At 43.9% G+C, this 8,485-nt stretch overlaps 1 long non-coding RNA gene across 1 annotated transcript in view; it reads right to left on the minus strand.

Annotated features, from left to right (window-relative positions):
- Positions 1 to 3,938, minus strand: part of LOC123592788 — a 29,031-nt gene extending 25,093 nt beyond the window's left edge. Inside the window, exon 1 of the long non-coding RNA XR_006709929.1 lies at positions 3,570 to 3,938. This is a non-coding gene — a long non-coding RNA (uncharacterized LOC123592788). The remainder of the gene's footprint in view (positions 1 to 3,569) is intronic.
- Between the last annotated feature and the right edge of the window lie 4,547 nt (positions 3,939 to 8,485).

An 8,485-nucleotide genomic window follows, 5' to 3' on the forward strand; every position in this document is an offset into this window, starting at 1 on the left:
TGCATAGCATGGTTAAAAAAAAAACCCCACCACCAACAAAAACAAAAAGACCTTAAGATAGTTAAATGTATTTTATTTCATGTTCTTATTTTAATGGTGCTTTTGGCTCAAAGCCCTTCATTACTACCATTTTATTTCCCTTTATATTTGATCCCATTTTCCTCTACCATAAAATGCTCTGAGCACGATTGGATTCAGAATTGGGCTGGCCTACGGTGCAGTCACATCTGTGACTCCTCTCTCTATAAGTAGGGAGGGGAAAGGCAGAATGGAAGGGGAGGAGTCACTTTTCTGCCTTTGGGAATGAGCTCTGGGAATGCATTTGGAAACAAGAATCCTCTCTGGATGATTTTTCTAGAATACATCCTCTCCTTCCTATCCCTGAACCTACTTTCTCAGTCTTCTAAAGACACTTTGTGTTTAAAATGCTAAAAAAAAATGTTGTTGGGACGTTTCTCTTTCAATCCTAGCATGTAATTGTTGCAAATCTGAGAAAATCAGGGAGTCTATATAAGAATCGCCACGTGAAACCCAACAAAACTCCTGGTGGTGGATCCAGGAACTGAGCTGCTGCTCAGGGCATCCCCAGCTAGGAACCTTCAGACCCTACAGGGCCCTCCTGCCACTTTAATTTCCAGATCCGTTTTCCCACAGTTCTTTGTACTACCTTCATATCATTGGAATGACCACCAGACGTCTTCGCGAGTAAGGCTCAGACTTCACTATCTTCCTGTGACTTTTATAGTCTTCCAGAATATAAATTGCAAGTTAGTATCTATGTCCCCTTCTAACCCCTATTTCCAGGTGGGCGGAAAGAAGCAAGAGTATGGTGGACCTCCCCTAACATGGCTCAGTAATTCCTGCCTCCTGGTTTTCACATCCTTGTGTAAATCCCCCTTTTGCATGTGGGCTGGACATAGCGATTCACAAATACAACGTGGCAGAAGTATTGGAATGTGACTTCCAAGATTAGGTTATAAGAAGACTGGCTCTCACCCTGGTTGTACTCTCTCTTGCTCTTTCATGGATGGCTCACCAGGGAGCCATGTCATGAGGCAGCCCTGTAGACAGACATGCGTGGTAAGGGCCCAAAGCCTGCTCACAACCAAACAGCCATGTGAGAGTGATCAGAAGCAGATTGTATTAGTCTCCAGAAACACAGAACCAATAGGATTTGTGCATGTGTGTTCACATACGTGTGTGTGCGCACACGTGTGATGTGATTTATGGTAAGGAATTGGCTCATGTGATTATGGAGGCTGAGAAATCTCAAGATCTGCAATTAATAAGCCAGAGACCTAGGAGAGACTATAGTGTAAGTATAGTCCAAGTTCAAAGACTTGAGAACCAGGAGAGCTGATGATGTTGAGTACTAGTCCAAAATCTGGCAGCCTGACCCAAGAAGAGCCAATGTTTCCATTCAAATCTAAAGACAGGAAAACACAGCTGAACCAGCTCAAGGCAGTCAGGCAGGAGGAGTTCCAATTTGCTTATGAGAGGGTCATCCTTTTTGATCTATTCGGGCTGTCAACTGATTGGATGAGGCCCACCCATATTAGACTACTCAGTTTACCTATTCAGATGTTAATCTCATCTAAAAATGCCTTCACAGACACATCCAAGATCACAATTGACCAAGTACCAAGTATTGTGAGCCCGTGGCCCAGTCAATCTGACACACAAAACTAACCACCCCGCTAATCCTTGTCATGTTTGGGGATGATAACTGTCCCCGTCAACAGCTTGATCACAACTTCCAAAGAGGTGTGGACAGTGTTGCAAAAAATAACTTTTCTATTTTATGTATGTCCCAAATATTGAATGAGACTTGTACTAAAAAATACCCCATTGTTCATCTGAAATCCCAATTTAATTAGACACCTTATATTTTTATTTGATAAATCTGGCAACTTGATGGGGAGGCATCAACCAGCTCTACTGTACTCGTTTTTCCTGACCGACAGAAACTGCGAGATAACAGGTGCCTGTTGTTTTCAGTCACTATGTTTTGGAGTAATGTGGTCTGCAGCAGAGATAACTATTACAAAGGGGCATATGTAACGGAGGTAACAGAGCAAGGCAGAGTTAAAGAGGAACAGCTCTGGGAGTAGCACCAAAAGAGCCAAATGTTGGTCCACATCTATTTTTTCCTGTTCTGGATTTGATCGAAAAGCTGCCCATTCGTAGGGCGTGCCATGTGTCTGACAGGGGTATGAGCTGAGGCCAAGGTCCCATCTTCTGAAAGGTAAGCATACTCTTCAGGCCCAGAGGTAGTATACAGGGCAGTGTTTCTCAAATTTTAATGTTATTTGAATCTCATGGCGATCTTACCAAAATGCAAGTTTTGATTTTGTAGATCTAGGGTGGGGGCTGAGTTTCTGCTTTCCTAACAAGTTTCCACGTGTTGCCGATACTGGTGATTCCCAGATGACACCATAAGGGGCAAGGTGGTAGGACATCTCCCTTTGCGAAGGGTCCTGGCTGTGTGATAAGCAGATTGGTGGAAGGTAAGATGCTTTAGAGGAAGAATAGATTCACCATTGAATTTCTCATCATGGACTTAGAGTATCTTAGGCTCTTGGGCTCTTGGAGGGAGGAAATGATAATAATAGGTTAAGAAGTACCCATTTCTATCATCTCATTCAGTTTCTACTTTTATATACTCAAAAGTGATTCTGCAAGGGTTACAAATCAGAATTTCTGAGACTGTGTGCAGCATGAAAAGAAAGCAGAAACTATATCTTCTGCTTTGATTTGGTTTTAGTCACAAACTTTAACCAGTTTGGGAATTTTAATATATTAAAGACAGACATTGATTTTTTTATTTTAATAGTGAAGACAAATTTTTATTATTACAAAAGCAGTATATGTGCATTGCAAAAAATCATGCAAAAATGGGGCACCTGGATGGCTCAGTTGGTTGAGCATCCAACTCTTGATATCGGCTCAGGTCATGATCTCGTCGTGGTCATGAGACAGAGCCCTGAGTCAGGCTCTGCATTGCGCGTGGAGCATGCTTGAGATTCTCTTTCTCCCTCTCTCTCTAGCCACCCCCTCCTCAAAAAAATAAACACATTTTTTTAAAAATTAAGCAACAAAGAAAGCAAATACATCATCTTCCCATAAGTCAGAGATTAATCTTACTAACATCTTAGTGTAACTATCAGGTCTGTTCGCGATTGCCACTTTGTCAGTGAATTTTCACCACATCGAATATCCAATCCACATTCAAACTTCCTCCAATTGTCCCCAAAGAGAACCGTGATATGAATTTTAAAAGTCATTTTGAGAACTCCTTCAAAGATGACCCCGACTCAATCACTGGCATCGGAGGGCCATCTGGGAATGATGTTTCAAGGTGTGTTGGAGAGGAAGCTAGGGGCAAGACTTTAGGAAGGCTAAGAGGATGGGAAAACGGAGCTCAACAGAACACACATGTATGCTCTCCTCCACTGCCAGCCCGGCCAGAGCCCATCTGATTACAGAAAATGTATCCTGACTGGCGAGTTGGAGGGGAAGCAGGGTACCAAGAGCAAAAGTTGAGCCTATGAGAACAGAAAATAACTCACCAAAATGCTCACAACTTTGAGAGGGAGACATGCACCCAGAGCCCTGAATGGGCAGTCGCGATGCTGTCACAGTCACACGGCACAACTTTCGGTCAACGATGCAGCAGGGCCCAAACATCCTCCGTGTCCTAAATTCGGCCGCCGTTGCCATGACAACCCTCTCCTGCATTTGGCCCAGGAAAAGATGACAGTGAGATGCGGAGCCTGTGTTTTTGTTTCTTGGAAACTAGTGAAGGCTGGGGCCCGAGGGGAGCATACCTCCGGGCCTGCCACGGGCAGGATGCACGTGCAGAGATTGTCTGGGACCTCAGGAAGGTAGAGTCGCTCTCTTGCTGAAAGATAAACCAGATATGGATTTGACTTTTTCCATTCTGGGAAACAGGGCGCCTCAGTTTCAGAGACAAGGCAAGATTTCATAATGACGGGGAAGCTCGGTATTTCTGGAAGTGTTACATACGGGGCTCAGTCAAATAGTCCAATCACCCCCCCCATCACGCGCCTTGTCTAGAGAAGGCACCTCCCCTGCTCCCACCGGGCACTTCCCTGAGTCTCAGTGAGAGTGTGCAAAGTGGCAGAAGTGTGTAAGCCTGGAGCTCTGGGGATTGTGAGCAACTCTCTCTGGAGCGAAGCCCTCGTCTCGGGCGTGACGGCAGTGGCAGATGCGACACGGACCACCTCGTCCACTCACTTCATCCAGGCACCAGTGTGCTGGCTTGGGACAAGCGACTCACTGCTCACTGTGTCGGTTCTCGCATTTATTAAATGGGGAGGTTATGGACCACCACACAGCATCATTTTGGTGAAGATGAAACCAGACGCTCTACAAAATCATCTAGCCTAGTTCCTGGAATGTAGTCGGTACTCAGTAAAGAATAGCTTCCGCCAGCTTCTTGGTCCCAATTGCCTTGCGAATTGGCAAAAGGAAAGAACATTGAACTTTCAGCCCTGGGTGGACTCACTACCGATTCTCCCTCCCCAGCTCCTTGTATGACCTCCTACACCCAAGACAGATCTGGATTAAAGGCCCAAACATTGCCGAAACAGTAGGTACCCACTTCCTCCAGGATGTGATGTTTTTATTGGACCTTCGACATTTCCGAGAGGTCCATCTATGGTAGATGCTATTTGGGGCTCCAATTCTTTATCACTTCCTGCCTCCGTACCCTTGCCACGGCCCCTTTACAGATGAAGTGTTCATCTTTGCATCTTGACTTTGGACTTAGTCATGTGACCCAGGGCATGTGCCAGAAGTGAAGATGTGCCAGTTTCAAGCCCGGCTAAGTTTTAAAGAGGCCTCACACATTGCCTCTTGTCCTCTAGGGCCTTTGCTGTCACTGTGAGAACACATCCCAGCCAGTTTGCTGGTCCCAGGAGGAGGACAGGACACTAGAACAGAGCTGACCAACCCATAGATACGTGAGCCAGCCCAGGGCAGAGTCACGAGCTGCCCAGTCAAGCCCAGGCTAGATCCACTGACCCCTGGCTGACCCGCAGTTGCAAGACTGATAATTAAAGGTTATCGTCTCACATCACTGAGTTTGTCACGCCATGATAATGACCTGATCCACTGCCGCACACAACAATGAATGCTTTGGGTCATTTCCTCACAGAGGGAAAGAACACTTTGATGATAAAAGGTCAAGTTGGGCCTAGACCATCCACCCAGCCGTGGGTGGACTTTAATTTTAAACTGGGGGGAATGTCCCCAGTAATCAAAACCAGTATCTTCTTACGCTTATATAGTGCCATGACTGACATAATACTTTGACAAGATTTATTACATTTATTACAGTTGGTAGAATTCTTTGAGTCATTATAGAAGTTACATACTAGATATAGAGCTTACACCTCTCTCATAATTAAAAAAGAAGCATTTTAGTGTCTATTTAAGGTCCAAGTTTGCTTTTGAATACGTAAGGTAACCTGTATGTTGAAACAGTAATACTCGTGTAAGCAAATCACAAGGGATTTTGTTTGGTCCAATGACGGGATTGGTCCATGGTTAGTTCTTCCCTTGCCCTAGAGACAATTCCCAGCAGGCATGGATGCTTGTCTGCAGATCGTCAGGTAATAAAACCACCTCTGTTCTCTTTAATCTCTCAATTTGTCTCACTTCAGTATTATCAGTGTATCCAGTCCAAGGTAATAATCAAACTCGAAACTTCGTTTAGAAGTTAAGCTTCACAGTTGGCCAGGCCAGGCCCCTTCAGGCAGGAATGTCACAGTGAGGAAGAGAGGCATGATTGGCTTATTTCCCTCACTTGGAATTTCCCGGACCCTCCACCCATGTTGGAGTGAGAAAGAGAGAGGTAGAGCGGAAAACTCTAACTTCACTGACATTGATTTTACAGTGGTGTTTTCTCGCAGTGGGAGATGTCCTGTCATGGGGTGCTTTGCTGGAATCTTGGCCGATACACCTTCCTGGGCATGCCCTCCAACCTGCAGGTCCCCAGCACAGTCCTGACATGTCTTCCCTGCCTGGGACCTCCACCCTCTCTCTCCCTGTGAAGGCCCCAGCTCTTAACTGCAGGCTTCCTTTGGTTCTGTGATACAGACTACATCAGCCAGCCTGAAATCCTTCAGATTTCTGGAGTAGGGACCCTGCACCATCCTTCAGACTCGAGGGGTCACATATCAAAGGACTCCAAAGGTCTCTGGAAGCTCAGCTTATGAGAAAAGAGAGAAACACCCTCATTCCCCCTATGTGAGGAGTAGGAGTAGGACCCAGAGCATAGATCCCTCCGAAGAAATCCTCGACCTAATCTTCAGCTTCTTCTGTAGGCTCTCAACCCCTCGTAAACCAGGAATGGGTGGTCAGCTATGGTCTCTAAGTCAGTACTTAAATGTCATCTTAGGAGGCAGAGAGGACCCCTGACTTTGGAATGTGAGATAGTTGATAATAATTGTTGTGGGGCTTCAGCCAATTTTCAGACAGAATCCCATCACTGCATACACACACACACACACACACACACTTTTTTTCATCTTCTGAGTAAGGTCAGCAGAAAGGGAGAGCAGAGAAGACAATCATCTCATAGTTTACTGAAATATTTAAGAGGAAACTATTAACCACGTGTGATGGTCTCCCCATCTTCCCCCACCCCACCATTCTCTCACTTATAATCTTTCACAGCTGCATTAACTTCATGTTGCCATTCCCATACATGATCAAGTAAGATCAATGCTCTCTGAAAGGGAGAGGGTCTTCATGCAAAACAAAGAACCAAAAGAAGAGAAAAGAAGGCAAGAAGGCAACCTTGCAATCATGCTCAACTCCAGCACATCCAGACAGGGCAGAGCTTTTATTAAATCATTTCTCCAACCAACTGTGCCCTCAGCTGCCACATTGTTCATTAAAATTCAGAAAAAAATAAGCATTTCAAGACTTGAGTATCTTATGGGGATGTTAGGAAAGAGTTAGAAAACTCATGTAGAACAGCTATTCCAGATGGCAGGTGCTACGAAGATGACTGGGCAATCTCACACGTGGAAAACATTTAATTCCCCGAAGATTGTTGAAATGATAATTTTCGATGATTCGTTAATAGTGAAAAGCATATGGCTCTTTCTTAGGCAATTGGATTGGTTAGCTTTTTTTTTTTTTTTCTTTAAGAAGCATAGATGACATCAATGGAGATGAAACATCTTGGTAATAGTAATCAAAGGTGTTGTTTGACCTGTCCACTGGCTGCGGTTACCATATTGCTTGTCTGGTTCTCCAAGTGGCTGGCCACGAGAAGCATCCCTGAAATGTACTGAAGAAAAGGCAAGGAAGAGAATTTGAAAAAAATAAGAAAGAACAAACAATGGTGGCAGAGACTCTCTGTTCATTCATTCTGGCACTACCTCTTTTCAAAAAAAAAGAAAGAATTAGCAGGCCGCCGGCCTGCTGGGTGGCTCAGCCTGTTAAGTGTCCAAGTCTTGATTTTGGCTCAGGTCATGTTCTCACGGTTCGTGAGATCGAGCCCCACATCGGGCTCTCCACTGGCAGCATGGAGCCTGCTTAGGATTCTCTCTCTTCCTCTCTCTCTGTCCCTCTCCCACTCATGCACACACACACACACTCTCTCAAAACAAATAAATAAACATTAAAAAAAAAAAAAGAATTAGAAAATAGGGAGGAGAAGAGGCAGAGACAGGCACACCATCAGCTCAAAGCACCCAGGGAAAGAAAATGATGAAACACTGAGGTAGAAAGAATTGAAGCAAGAAAGAAGGTTTAGAAAATTACCACCAATAAAGAACCTAAATTTTGTAAATAGAAAAACAAAACCTTCATGTAATAAATATGATTTTCAAAGGATATGTGCTGAGATTTAGTCTCCATGATATTTATCTCTCAATTGTTTATAATTGCAACACATTAGAAACAACCAAAGTGGCCAAGAAAAACCTTTTTAAATAGTTAAATAAATTATGGTCATCAAAACAATGGCAAGATATGTAGCTATTAGAAATTATAGATACAAATATACTTATTGTGGGGCACTTGGGTGGCCCAGTCGGTTAAGCATCTGATTTCAGCTCAGGTCATGATCTCGTGGCTCATGGGTTCAAGCCCTATGTCAGGCTCTGTGCTGACAGCTCGGAGCCTGGAGCCTGCTTCAGATTCTATGTCTCCCTCTCTGTCTTCCCCTAACCGACTCACGCTCTCTCTCTCTCTCTCAAAAATAAAAGTAAACACTAAAAAACTTTTTTTAAATATATATATACTTATTGACAGAGCAGGACATTCATACCACATAGGTAATTTAAAAGTGCAGATTAAAAAAAAATGAAGACTATAAAAAGTATAGGCAGTATGATCACAATTCATCTAAATATGTTATGCATATTCAGATATACATGTGCAGAAAAATGACTGGAAGGATGTACACACAATTTGTTACCAGCAGTTGCCTTTGAATGATGAAATT

Source organism: Leopardus geoffroyi, chromosome D4 (genome assembly GCF_018350155.1).
Source record: "Leopardus geoffroyi isolate Oge1 chromosome D4, O.geoffroyi_Oge1_pat1.0, whole genome shotgun sequence".
In the NCBI taxonomy this organism is placed as follows: Eukaryota; Metazoa; Chordata; class Mammalia; order Carnivora; family Felidae; genus Leopardus; species Leopardus geoffroyi.